This window comes from Panthera onca, chromosome B4, assembly GCF_046562875.1.
Source record: "Panthera onca isolate mPanOnc1 chromosome B4, mPanOnc1 haplotype 2, whole genome shotgun sequence".
NCBI classification, from domain to species: domain Eukaryota; kingdom Metazoa; phylum Chordata; class Mammalia; order Carnivora; family Felidae; genus Panthera; species Panthera onca.
Window position 1 is genome coordinate 71,951,230 of NC_138345.1, and position 14,977 is coordinate 71,966,206.

The 14,977-nt window shown below is 38.3% G+C and overlaps 1 long non-coding RNA gene across 1 annotated transcript in view; it reads left to right on the forward strand.

The window, feature by feature from the left end:
* Positions 1-14,532, forward strand: part of LOC132660347 (uncharacterized) — a 40,226-nt gene extending 25,694 nt beyond the window's left edge. The window contains exons 4-5 of the long non-coding RNA XR_009601727.1: positions 10,521-10,586; positions 14,391-14,532. This is a non-coding gene — a long non-coding RNA (uncharacterized LOC132660347). The remainder of the gene's footprint in view (positions 1-10,520; positions 10,587-14,390) is intronic.
* The last annotated feature ends 445 nt before the right edge of the window (positions 14,533-14,977 follow it).

Genomic DNA, 14,977 nt, shown 5'->3' on the forward strand with positions numbered 1-14,977 from the left:
CCTGGGTGGCTCAGTTGGTTAAGCATCAGACTCTTGATTTCGGCTAAGGCTACAGTGCGGAGCCTGCTTGGGGTTCTCTCTCCCTCTCTCTCTGCCACTCCCTCACTTGCAGTCTGTCTCTCAAAATAAATAAATAAAGTTAACAAAAAAAAGAATTTGTCTTTTAGGGTGTAAAAGGGAGAATTTAGGTCATGCCTCTCTAGATACCTTCCAAAGAGTACCCTTCCTTCATTTTCATTTTTTTACCTTTAACCATTATTTTTCTACAGTTAATTTCTCAACTTTCTACATCAAATCATACAAACTTTTATCCTGTTACTATTTTAATAGTTTTTCTGTAGTTTTAACCCAAATATTCCAAATGATCATACACTAGAATAATTTCCATATTTATATGAAGAGTGGGAAAATAGCACTCTCCCATAGAGAAAATAACCAAAGCATTAATATCCTTAACCCAGAGTACCTGGGGATATTGTTGTGAATCAGACTGCTGACCTTTCACATCACCCTAATAGCAGTAGGGTTGTCAACACTTGACTTTGTAACTTATCCATTCCTTCAACAAATAGTTATTGACTATAATGTCTGAGGTACTGCACTAAGATACTGCACACTGACTCATTTTCCTCCTAACCCTGTTCTTGTTCTCTTTTGCCAGCACAGACTTTCCAACCATCCCTTAAGGACTGGTGTTCTCCAGGGGTGTGTTCTTGAGTCCCTTCTATTATTGGGAATGGCTAACATCTGATGCAGATGCAACCACTTCCCTCTCTGGAACCAATGGTTGATACTAGTCATCACTCATGGTGCACTCTCCCACTACTCCTGAAGGGGTCCTTAAATTCTTCCTCAACATAGCATCTAGGAAAGTTCTCTGTTCTTCGGAAGTGATACACAACTGGAAATATTTCTTCTTCTCCTGAAACTTTCTCCCTGAATGATTTCATCTACTCCTAAGGCTTCCACTTTCACTTGTGAGAAGATGATTCTCAAACTCCTCCTGACATTTTTCCCTGAGTTCTAGATTCATATTTCCAATAACCTAAAGTTCTTCTCCAGTTAGTGCCTCAAACTCACCTCATCCAAAACCAAACTTACTATATTCTTACCTGCTCTTAGAAACTTATTATATTCTTACCTATTCTTAGGAATCACTATTTACAATCACCCAACCTGGACTTTAAACTTATCTCTTTCTCTTACCTCTCACTGCTCATCTGCATTAGCAGTTGGTCATTAAGTTCTATTAATTCTACTTTGTAAATGTCTCCTAACTATATTACTTCTTACTCTTTTCCACCTCCCTAGTTTAGGCCTTTATGTATTGCCTACATGGATTCTTGTAATAGCCTCTATCATTCTCTGTGAACAGATTACCCCCTCTCCAGATTATCCTCCACCTTGCCATCAGTTGTCCTCCTGGAGCAATGATCCGACTATATTAGTGGTTTCTTTCATTCCTCCAGTAGATCTTTGAAATCCTTCAGTGTCACCAAGAGAAATAGCAAATTCCTTCTTAGGAGGATACCTGGAGGCCTTCACATGCTAGCTCTGCCCTGACTTTGCAAGGACATTTTTCATCACTTCCCAACTCCCAGCTCCCTGCCTCAAGTGTGCAGGGAGAGTACTCCCTAAATACACCAGGAGCTTTCACACCTGGGTGTCTTCCTCCTTCATGTTGTACAATCTGCATAGAATGCCTTTCCCCCACTAACTGCCTAGGAAAATTCTCCTCCTTCAAAGTTTTTTTCTTCCCTCTTCTTCTGTCCCCTTACTCTCCCCACCTGTGTCCCAGCCTCTATTAGTGGTACATGTTGCTATGTTGCATGGCGGTGAGTTGAGTCTATTCCACCAAGCTGTTGACTCCTAGTGCCATCTTATCCAGTTTTGTATCTGTAATATGAATAGCAGAATTCCTAACTCAGTAAAACATGAATGGATATTCTTGACATATGCCTGCCCATATTCTAAATCATTTTTCTCTTTAAAGAATAGATGGGTAGTAAAAAAAAAAAAAAAGAAAAGAAAAGAAAAGAAAAGAGAGAAAAGGAAAGAGAAAAAGAAAGAGAAAAAGAAAAAGAAAAAAAGGTTAATTTGGCTTACATTTGAGTCTTATCACATGGTCTCAATTTGGATATTATTGAGTTGCCAATATTTTTCCCAAGGCTCCAGTGAAATGGTCTTGGAAAATTATGCAGTGAGGTGGTTCATCCAGACCTTATAAAATAAAATTGTCCCTTCATTTTCTTGTTTTAGAAACAAAAAGAAAACCATCAATGCTTGATTGACATAAGCGGAAAAACCCTTTTGTTTTGTATAATCCAGTGTTTTCATAAGTAATTTGCAGAGTAGGAAGAGGAAAAGAGTCTTTGTAGGGGGTTCCAGAGGCATTCTGCCCAAGGAAATCTGATTAATTTGAATAGCAGAATTGGAGTCTCCAATGGTACCTTATAAAAACCATCCCTAGGGAAAAGGTCTTCATAGTAACAAACTGCTTCTACTTCTGGATAGAAATCCCATTTCATGCTGCCTACAAGCCCCTGGAAGAAAATGTTCTGTGACACTTTCAGACTGAAATCTGTTTTAAAAAGGGAAACCTGCTTGTGCTCGCTTCGGCAGCACATGTACTGACAAGGGAAACCTGCTGATGGCGGTGGTTGGGCATAATAATATGATAAAATCAAATTTTGGTCTTTGTAATGACATAACTCTTTACTATAACATTTTAAAATGTGAGAAGGTATACCAGAGAGTTAATGCTCACTAGACTTTAAAATTGAAGCTGAAGTATTTGCAGGGATGGTGGCAGGTGCCCCTGAGCCAATCTAATAATATTTACCTGCATTATAAAACTGTATTTAATAAGGCAAATGGGATTAGTGAATGATAGTGTACTTTATGAGAGAATAAGGGCCTGCTGTTCACGTATTGCTGTGAGCAGTTCCCTTTGGGATTGTTTCACGAACTGATTGAAATTACATTACCCAGATTTTAAGTGGAAGCATTAATAAATGGATCAAGACATAGAAGGGTAGAAAAAAAGTCCCAGAAAGCCAGAATACCAGTAAGTGAATCTTTCTGACAAAGAAAAAGATGCCAGATTACAAATGAGCACTCTCTTTAGAGAATGGGCTAATGCAGTGTGCAGGCTTGGATAAAAGGAACAATGGTCACCTTCTGACACCAGGCTGTGTGTCTGGTGAGCATCCCTCAGTGCAAGTGTTAGTACTGTGTGAGTATTTATTGTGTTTCTATAAAGTCCTAATGAGCTCCTTGGGTGAGAGTGAAACCCTTTGCTTTTTCACACTGTGCTCAAGACCCCTAAACTTCATGGGGTCAAATCTAAAGAAAGGGTAATGGACCATGAGGTCCAGCTTAATAGACCTGATATTAACACAGCAGCAAGAGTGTCACCAAATGCAAAGTTTAGGGCAAGCCATGAATGAAGTATTTGTTACACTTAAATAATATACAAAGGTTATAACAGAGTAGTGGCACTATATCAATGTCATCATTGCAGGACTTTGAAAATCTGCCATGTATGAAATAACCCTGTAGCACACATCTTTAGGTTCCAATAGATGAATTTGCTTTTCAAATGGTAGATTAGAATAGAAAGTTATGCAACTACAGTGACTAAACTAGTTATTTTTAGATATTAAAAGTCTCTTGTCCATGGAAATAATCAAGCTACTCTCAGCATCTAATATTCATATAACAAATGTGTTGCACTCTATGCAGATTATACAGTTCGTATACTTAAGTGTTCATTTTCTCTAAATGAAATAGAGTTTTTCTTCTACAGTCGTCTGGTGTTTTTTAGGATAGGACAGATGTCCTTTGCTTTGAAATGAGTAAAACATAACCACACTGAGTATGATGTCATGAAGCAGAACCACTTGTATAAATAGGACTCTTTCACCAGACTCCTTTATCCATGTACTTGTTGGCTCATCACAATAAGCCTGGTCTGTTGTTACAGTGAACTTCAGTTCAAATGATGCAATGTAAGCCACAGACTTGGGATCTGAGAGCGCTGCCCTCTGCGGTTTTGTTCATAAGTTAATATTAAACACATCATCACTCTCGCACATGGGTAAGAATGGGAAGATCTGAGGGTATAAGCCAGTAAAAATATTTGTGTGCTTGTTCACCTTCCATGTTTTTATTTCCTGCTGGGTTAAATACTTGTCTTTGGGATCGACTCAAGTAGGTTGTAAATTTTTTTAGGACAAGGACTGTATTTCTACTTCTACTGTTTTATGTTTCTATTCCCAACACCAAAGACAAAGCCACAGTATTGTCTACACCCTCCAGACCTCATGCATGCATATGTAAATGTTGTTCATTACTTATCATCTCCTCTTTGTTTTCATGACTTGATTATCACAAAAGTGGAAAACTGCATTTATTCAGGAAATTAGACAGTATACTGTCAAATTAGCCAACATATGCTGTTGTGAATTTTCAACAGACTACTATGTGCTAACCCTCATTTCAGTTTGCATTAATAACTTGATTTCCTATCCCATCCACCAATTTTCAGAGGTTACTAGAATGTCACTTTCATATTTGTAAGATTACACCAGGTTCAAACAGATGAGAAGGGTTTCAGAAAACTCAAGGGTTTCAGAAAACTAGTTTCTGTGTTTAAGTACATAAAACAAGGACATTTACAAACAAACATAAAAATGCTTCCAGATTTTTCAAGTTCCATGGTTAACTGTTGTCATTTCTCTTTGACTAATCCCTATTATGACTAGTAGGAATGGAAAGAATGACATGACCATTTTACTTTCACTTGTTTCTCTTTTAAAAGGAAATACAGAGAAATTCAAAAGTGTAAACGAATTAATTTTTGTTAATAAAGGAAAAAGCGAAGGCACTTATCTGTTGATGGGGTTGATCCTAAAAAAGGGAGACTAGGAGCCAGCTGAATGTGTATGATACAGCAACATCAAAACTCTGACCTACCTAAAAATATCATTTCCACCAGGCGGCCAGAAAACTTAGAATTTCTGTCATTGGAGTCTTTACTGTGCATTAGAACTTCATTTACAGATGGTCCATTAAAATACAGGCACAGTGCACTTAACCCAATAACATCCATTCTCTCTGTGGTTTGTAATAGCCAAGGGCGGGCTATAGTCCAGAGCAGATTGTCTGAACCAAAAGAGAGTAAAAACTTGAGACGAGAGTGAAGACTTGAGTAAAGTAGGATGTGAAGGGAATTCTGGAGACTCAGGAGGTCCCAAGGCACTGGATATGTGCATTAAGAAGTCACCACCTGGGGTGCCTCGGTGGCTCAGTCGGTTAAGCGGCCGACTTCGGCTCAGGTCATGATCTCACAGTCCGTGAGTTTGAGCCCTGAGTCCGGCTCTGTGCTGACAGCTCAGAGCCTGGAGCCTGTTTCAGATTCTGTGCCTCCCTCTCTCTGACCCTCCCCCAGTCATGTTCTGTCTCTTTCTGTCTCAAAAATAAATAAATGTTAAAAAAAAAAAGAAAGAAGTCACCACCTGAGAGAATGGGGCAATACTGAAGACTGCCTTTTTCAAAAGTGGGCATGAAGCCTGGTTATGCCTATTAGTGAACTGTTTCTAAAGGTTTCCCTAAAATGAGCAGTTCTTACAGGAGCTTAAACATACAAAGGTATAGTTTTCACACACAAAATAATAATGTAGAATTCATGTCTTCTGATATCATTTTATCCGTCAGTCCAACACAAATGTTAGAAGAGAGATACTTCCACTTCAAGCCAAGATGGAGTCAGTCAGACCAGTGTACCTTTCCACCATATGTATGCACCCACAGATCTGAAACAATTATTTTCAAGACACTGAACATTAGGAAGTGAAGGACAGTGATACCCAAAATGATGATTTTTTAAATAGACTATTTTTAAGAGCAAGTTTAGAGTCACAGCAAAATTGAGCAGAAAGTGCAGAGAGCTCCCAAATATTCTTTCCTTCCCCCCCTGACACAGAGCTTCCCTAAGAATCAGCATCCCACACCAGAGTTGTACACTCATTATGATGAGGAACCTACACTGATACATCCTTATCACCCAGAGTCCATAGTTTACCTTAGGGTTCACTCTTGGTGTACATCCTATGGGTTTTAACAAGTGTATAATGTGTGTAATGACATGCATCCACTATTATAGTATCCTACAAAATAGTTTCACTACCCTTAAAATCTATGTTCTGCCTATTCATCCCTCCCTCCCTGTTAACCCCTGGGAACCACTGATCTTTTTACTGTCTCGGCAGTTTGCCTTTTCCAGAATGTCCTATAGTTAGAAGAATCATGCAGTATGTAGCCTTTTCAGATTGCCTTCTTTCACTTAGTGATACACATTTAAGATTTCCTCCATGCCTTTTCATAGCTTGATGCTCATTCCCTTTTAGCATTTAATGATATTCTATTGTCTGGCCTTACTATGCTTTATTTATCCATTCACCTACTGAAGGACATCTTGGTTACTTCCAAGTTTGGGCAATTATGAATAAAGCTGCTATAAACATCCATGTGCACATGTTTGTGCGGACATAAGCTTTCAGCTCCTTTGGGTAAATAACAAGGAGCACAATTTCTGAATCAGATGGTAAGAATATTTTTAGTTTTGTAAGAAGCTGCCAAACTGTCTTCCAAAGTGGCTGTATTATTTTGCATTCCTGCCAGCAAGGAATGAGAGCTCCTGTTGCTCCACATCCTCTCCACCATTTGTTGTCAAGTGTTTTAGACTTCAGCCATTCTAATAAATGTGTAGCATTACCTCATTGTTGTTTTAATTTGCATTTCCCTAATGACACGATGTTGAGCATCTTTTCATATGCTTATTTACCATCTTTTTATCTTCTTTGGTGAAGTCGTCTGTTCAGATCTTCCACCCATTTTTTAATTGGGCCGTTTTCGTATAGTTAGGTTTTAAGTGTTCTTTGTATATCTTGGATAACAATCCTTTATCTGATGTGTCTTTTGCAAACATTTTCTCCCAGTTTGTGACTTGACTTCTCATTCTGTTGACAGTGTTTTTCACAGAGCAGAAAATTTTAATTTTAATGAAGACTAGTTTATCAAGTGTTTCTTTCATGGATTGTGCCTTCTTTAGGGTGGTATCTTAAAAAGCCGTTATCTTGCCCACGGTTATCTGGATTTCCTATGTTATCTTCTAGTAATTTCATTGTTTTGGGCTTTGCATTTAATTCTCTGGTCAATTTTGATTTAATTTCTGTGAAGTATGTAAAGTCGGTGTCTAGATTCATTTTTTGTGGAGTGGATGTCCAATTGTTTTAGCATCATTTCTTGAAGACTTTTTCTCCATTGTATGTTGTTGAGTATCAGTTGACTGTATGTATGTTAATTTGAGTTCTTTATTCTCTTCCACTGATCTGTTTGGCCATAATATTGTCAATACCACACTCTCCTGATTATTGTAATTTACAGTAAATCTTGACCTCAGGTAGTGTCAGTCCTCTAACTTAGTTCTTCTCCTTCAATATTGTGTTGCTATTCTGAGTCTTCTGCTTCTCTGTATAAAGTTAAAATCAGTTTGTCAATAGTCTCAAAATAATGTCCTGGGATTTTGGTTAGTATTACATTAAATCTATAGATCAAGTTTGAAAGAACTAACAACTTGACAATATTGAGTCTTCCTATCCATGAACATGGGGTGATGAATTTTTTAAATGTTTTGCAAATAGGTAAGAGATGCTTTAATTCGGAAAATTACTGATACGTTATTTAAAAACAATAGTAAAATCAGTGGGTTTTTTTAAAGGACACTCTTTGATGACTTTAATTATAAAAATTATTAAGTATCCCCCAATTTTTTTATCAATGCTTAACAATTCATTTATTCAAGAAATATTTATTGAATACTAATAGAAGCCAAACACTATACCAGATGCTGGGGATAAAAAAAAGCACACAAGACAAGGTTTTTCTTCTCTAGAAGATTGCAGTTTAGAGGGAATGAGAAATAGGGGATTGCACTGTTGTTTCATAAGGGTTACTGATCAATGTAAAAACTACAGGGTACTCTGGAATCAACTAAAAGCAAAACTTAGCTTGAAGGATCAGGGAGGGCTTCCTGCAGAGGGTGACATTTCAGGTGAGATGACTCCTTCTCTTCCCAACTTTTAAATATTGAAGGACTCCATCCTCTTGGCTATCAACATCCAGTCCCTAGACAATTGCATCAATTTCAAGACTAAACAACAGCTTGGGCTCCTGGGTCCCAACAAGATTCCAGTACTCCTGACTTCTCTCTTGAACTCTAAACTCAGATATCCAACTGCCTACTAGACATCTACATTTGGATGTCTAAGAAGTGCTTCAAATTTGATATAAGATAGTAGTCCTGATTTTCTCCTCCAAACGCAGTGTCTCCCCAGTCTTCCCACCTGTTGCTTAATCTGAAAACCTTGGAGTCACTCATGACTTCTCCCTTTCTCTCTCATTCCACAGTCGATTCATGGGCAAGTCCTGTTGACTGGTCTCAAAATAAATCCCAACCAACTCCAATGACTTCCCCTACTATCTCCCTAGCTCACACCCATCATCTCTTATCTGAACCATTGTGATAGATTAGTGGCTCTTCCCTGAATTCCAGCATTGTTCCCTACAGCAGCCTGAGTGATGTTTTTTTAATACCTATGGTGTCAGTTTCCTGCTCTCAGTTTTCAAGAGGCTTCCTACAACACTTAGACTAAAATCCGCATTTCGTCCAATGACACACCTAGATTATTTGGCCCCTGCTTGCCTCTCATTTGTTTCTTATTGCTCCTACTTTGGCTTACCTCCCTCTTGTTATAGCTGGCTTGTGTGCTGATGCTCACAAGTGCCATTCTCATTTTCTTATCAAAGCCTTTTCATTTGCTCTTCCCTCAGCCCAGAACTTTCTTTCCTCAGATCTTGGCAGGGGTCTAGACTCACCCTTCGCATTTCAAGAGCCCAAGGCAAAAGTGAAAATAGACACTCTGTATCTTGTGTTTAAAACGATTAGACAACAGAGGTGCCGGGATGACTCAGTCAGTTGAGCATCCGACTCTTGATTTCGGCTCAGGTCATGATCTCACAGGTCATGAGATTGAGCCCCGCATCGGGCTCTGTGCTGGGCGTGGAGCCTGCTTGAGATTCTTTCTCTGTTCCTCATGTGCAAGCTCTCTCTCAAAAAACAAACAAATCAATCAATAAATAAAATGATAAGACAACAAACTGCCAAATGAAATAGATTATATTCTCTTGCCTTGACAAATGGACTTTCTTGGTGACAATTTTTCTTCAGTGGAAAGCTATGGTTATTACATGGTATAGTAGACAGTATCAAAGATTTCTAAATTTAATAATATCTATAATGACTATCAAAATTTTAATTAAATTGTCTAAGTAAAGATGAAATTGTATTTCTTTTTTGGAAAAAGCATGTAAATTGTAGTAAATATTTTTATACACATAAAATGACCCACAATTCTGGTGTTCAATGTCCATTTAATTTCAGTGTAAAAAGTCGAATTAATTTGTATCTCCAAAACTACAAATCAGAACATGAAAAGAAGGAAGGAAGTGGACATTTAGCATCAATGGGAAATAGTTTTTCACTATGCAAGAATATGTTATTTTCCGAGAGGAATCTGACAACTCCATATAACCTTTCACCTTAGTGCGGCTGTTACTTGTGTCCTCTCCAGCTTGAACCGCGGAGCAACTCACCCACCCTAACAGCATTAGGACACTGTGGCCTTTAGTTTTGAGGTCACAGCCCAAGAGATTTTTGACAAGAGTTTCCCTGGAGCCTGAGCAGTTTTATTCACGAGGAGAGACATTTAGGGTCACTCGTTGTGCTGTGCCAGCACTGAGCACCAGGTTCTGAGTAACAGAAGCACTCATGTGTTCTCTACAAATTTGTTTTTGTGTGTTTGTGATATGTGGGTCCCTCTAGCCAAAAGAGCCTGGGGAAACTGCCCTCTTGCATGAGCCTAAGGGTGATGTTACAAAGCTCATGCCTATGATTCTTCCAGGCTTTGATTCTTTTTTTTTTTTTTTTTTTTTTTTTTTTAAATTTTTTCCCAACGTTTTTTATTTATTTTTGGGACAGAGAGAGACAGAGCATGAACGGGGGAGGGGCAGAGAGAGAGGGAGACACAGAATCGGAAACAGGCTCCAGGCTCCGAGCCATCAGCCCAGAGCCTGACGCGGGGCTCGAACTCACGGACCGCGAGATCGTGACCTGGCTGAAGTCGGACGCTTAACCGACTGCGCCACCCAGGCGCCCCCCAGGCTTTGATTCAAACACCACCTCGTTAGGTACTCCCCAACATGCATGCACACATAAATGCCCACGTATACACACATGTGCCTTTATAATTCTCTAGTCTCTTTTCCAGATTTAATTTACTTCAGAGTACTTATTCCTACCTGACGTATGTTGTGTACTAATTTTTTATTGTGTATGTCCCCACATACAGAGTATGTAAGCTCTGTAAATAAATATTCCCTAACTCTTGCCTCTCTAGGTCACTGCTGGGCAGTGTGTGCGTGTGTTCAGGGGACAGTGAACAGGAGCATCAGCTAGAAAGAAGGTAACACACGGAATGCAGGAAAATTACCCAGTTTGCCGTTGTCCAGGGATACTTCTGACAAATACCGTAAAATAACTACCGTTTGCAGACTTGTGTGTTTGCAATTAAAACTAAGGGTATCTTCGATAGATTTTTTTGGTTTGGGAGTAGAGCAATGAAGGCTAATTGCACACGTTCCCCTTCAGTTTTCTGCAGTGAGAACTTGAATGCATCCTCTGAAGTCCTTTCTCACCCTCTGTGGCCCCTTAGCTTGTGTCCTTAAATGAGATCATAAACACATTACCAAAATCACACCCTCACCCTTACAAATATGTTTACATGATAATATCATTTACTAAATAATAAAATGTAAAGTGAGAAAGATAAGTCCTAGCTCAATAAAACTCGAATGGAAAAACAATTAGCAAGACAGCTACAATCTAAATGCAAACAAAAAATATTCTCATACATAATTCTCATAAATAGAAAGTTCCTGTATTTCCTGAGCTTTTTCTTTTCGTTCTTTCTTTTTTCTTCTTTTGATCTTTTCCTCCTCTATTCTCTTAGTCTTTCTCTCAAACCATCACTCATAGATTATACCGGTAAAAAGTGCATAAAGGAAATCATTGTAAAAAATAAAGTTAATATATCATGACTGAAGCCAAAAATACATACTTTCCTTATAATAGCAGTGAAGGAGAAAAAAATGTAGAACTCATCCCATTAAAAGGGTTATTAATAACACTTCACTAATAACATAGACTTCACTGGGTCAGCAGTTTAGCTCAAACAATCCCTGACAGCAAGCAACCTCATCAGGGTTTGGTTCCTTTTTTCTTTTGAAATGTTTCTTTGCTAAATTGTTTCTGGTGTGCCTATGTCAATGGCTTCAAAGCATTCCTTTTTTTCTTTTTTTTTTATTTTAAACTTTAAAATGTATGCTCTCCCTTCAGAAGTTTCATACAGCCTTCTAAGCTGTTGGAAATTGAATCTTTTCATGGCAGTAATGATGATCAGTTAGCTGATGTAAACATTCAGTAGCTATCCAAAATGTCTGCATCAAATGCTAAGTAAAAATATGAGATTTCGTGTTTTATTCTAAAGACATAGACTCTTTTATAAATAGACATCATGAATTAAGAGTGATTTGTGGTTTCCTTGGAAAATTCTGCCACCTAGAATTTATATATAGGAATCTACAGCTAGAAAAATGAGGTAGACCCCAGAGTTTTAGGGAGAAGACATGTATAATTCTACACAATAACTGATGGAAAAGAGGAGAAAGAAGGAAAGGAAATCTTAGTGATAGATTCACAGTGTTTCAGGAAAAGAATGATGTAATGTTCTCAAATTAACTTTACTACAGGTTTGAGCAGTACTCTGGGTACAAATTGCATGGCCTAGAGCCATGATTATCTCTGTTTCTCTGTAGAAGAGTGTGTTTTATTAACAAGCCTTTATTAAATTACTATGTGCCAGGACGTGTGCTATCCACTAAAAATGTAAAATGTAGTACACATTCCAGGGAGGAAGAGCTACCTATTTTTAAAAAACAACAACAACAAAAACATCCCATTTAATACCCAAAAGAATCGAAAGCAGGGTCTTGAAGAAATAGTTGTATGCCCATGTCCATTGCAGCATTACTCACAATAGCTAAGACATGGAAGCAACGCAGTTGTCCCAGGACAGATGAACTTCTAAACAAAATGTGGTATATACATACAATGGAATATTATTCAGCTTGAAAAAGGAAATTCCGACACGTGCTACAGTGTGGATGACCCTTGATGACGTACATTGTGCTAAGTGAAATAAGCCAACCATAGACATACACAAAAACTAATACTGTGTGATTCCACTTATATGAGGTACCTATTATGTTTAAAATCATAGACACAGAAGTAAAACAGTGATTGCCAGGGACTGGGGGAAGAGGAAATGGAGAGTTACTATTTAATGAGTATAGAGTTTCAGTTCTACTAGAAGAAAAGAGTTCTGGAGATAGGTGGTGGTGATGGCTGCATAACAATATGAATGTAATTAATGCCACTGAACTATACAGATAGAAGTGGTTAAAATGGCAAATTGATGCTGCGTGTATTTTATCACAATAAAAAAAATCCAAAAAACGACCACACTTTTTAAAAAAGTGTAAGTATGTACTGGAAACAACGTACTGTGCTGTCACTGAAGAGGAAACAATTACCTCTGTGTCAGGTGGAGACATGACCAGAGAAGTCTTGCAGCACAGGGATAGCTGAGGCAAGGACCACACAATACATTAGCACTTGCTCAGTCACTGCCACTTAACATCAGATTAACCAACACTCCTGTCTCGTCTAGAAACATACTGCCTGGAATCCATGGCTACTGGTTCCTGGTGGGAGTGACTGTCCTCTGGAGTGCCCCAGACTTTCCCTCTCACTGAAGACTTGTGTGCTTATCACGTCAGACATGTTGATTCCCCAGAATGTGTGCCAATTGTATTAAGGATTGTAATTACTCAAATTAAGTATTTTGTAAACCAATTGTATTTCAGCATGAAAAGGAATAGAATTGTTGTCTCTAAAAACGTACGCTTTGGAAATTCTCCATGAATTAATCCCTATAAAAAAATTGAAGTTGTTGTTGTATTGTGTAGGTAAGACACCTAAAAGTAACTGCATTCATTACTTTGCAAGTGCACTTAAATTTCTCTTCCTCTTTAATGAAAAATGCAAAAAGGATAAAAATAATGCAAGATCAACTATGAGAAACTTCAGTCAGCAGAACTGTTCTCAAAGAAAAAGCCTTGGCCCTGCACTGAAGTTTGACAACTAAATGAGATATTTGTATTTTAATTATGAGCAGTTCAATATAGATACACAAAATTACGTACATAATCTTTTATCAATTCTCTTTCTCTACCACACATCAATTACAGGTATGGTTTCCTTGGTTCAGAAGATACAGTGGGTCACCCGGCGGACTCAGTTGGTAGAGCATGTGATTCTTGATCTTGAGATCATGAGTTTGAGCCCCATGGTAGGCCTGGGGCCTGCTCCTGAAGCCAAGACTACACTATATGTTAACTAACTTGAGGGAAAAAGAAAAGAATTAGTAAATAAATATTTTTTAAAAAGAAGACATAGTGGTTTATTTTTTTTATGGGTAGTTGGGCAAAACTTCATTGGAAGTACATCCATAATATATTTAAAGATATCATTTTAACCTTTGCCTAATTTTTATTTAACTTATGTAGAGGGATAGTGTTTAACTTGGGATTAGTATGTTATTCAAATGGACTCATTCTTCTGAGAAGTAAAACCGAAGTTCCACATGAGAAAATGGGAAGGCATAAGAATTAAATTAGTAATAATTGAAGGGGAAAGATACAAGTTTCTAGGGTAAGAGACAACTCAGAAAAAACCCAATCACAGTGGGCCAACTGAAAGTAGAAAAATCCATAAGCTAATAAAGAAAAAGAGGAAGATTTCATTAGATCATGAGAGGCCATCCAATCCAAGTCATCCTCTTATTGCAAAGATCACTTCAGAACATTTTACCTGCTTAATTCTGCACACTAGGTGGCGATAGGGAGGTTGCTGTTACAGAATGGTGACAGTAGTATGTAGCCATAATTAGCGGGTTCTCCTCCCAGTACTAGGCCCATTGAGCTCTTTTCAGATGTGGAAAGAGGCAAACATTTTCTGGCCAGAGAGGTAAGCCAAAGGTTCTATTGTCCAGTGATTATCTACTCAAATAAATGCTACAATATATAGAGATAGTTCTATGACATGGTTGGCCTCTGCTGGTAAGAATTTTCTTCACATGCTTGATTAGATCTGGATCCTTCATCTTTTGGAGATTTGCCCCCTGCACTTGTGGATCCAGTTTGGGGAGGTCCAGTTTGGCTCTTTGATAATGTCTCTGGAGCTTGAAATGATTTCCAGTGGTGAAGGCCCATCATGACCCATGTACCTCATATGAGGTAAGCCTAAGAAGACATAGTGGTTTAGAGCATAGACTCTGGAACCAGATTGCCTGTGTTGAATTATGACTCTATCACTTATTAGCTGTGTAACTTAATTAATCTCTTTGCACTTTAGTTTTATCATCTATTTAATGGGGCTAATAATAGTAACTATCTAAGAGATTTAGTGTATGTAAAGCCTTAGAACAGTGCCTGACACAATAAATGCTATAGAAGGATCAGCTATTACCAGTACTAGTAATGGCACTGATATCCCTGCTACTGACTGTCCTCTGCCAGGGACAGAGAGACAGAAGGATAGGAAGAGGAGCGGGCATTTGGAAAAGGGAATGGCCTGCAAACCACTGAGTTGTGAGCATGCCCACTGGAGGGGTAGTACCTGGGGGGAAGATGGATGATGAGGTGGTCTCCCGTCCGGATAGGGATGCTGCTTTTC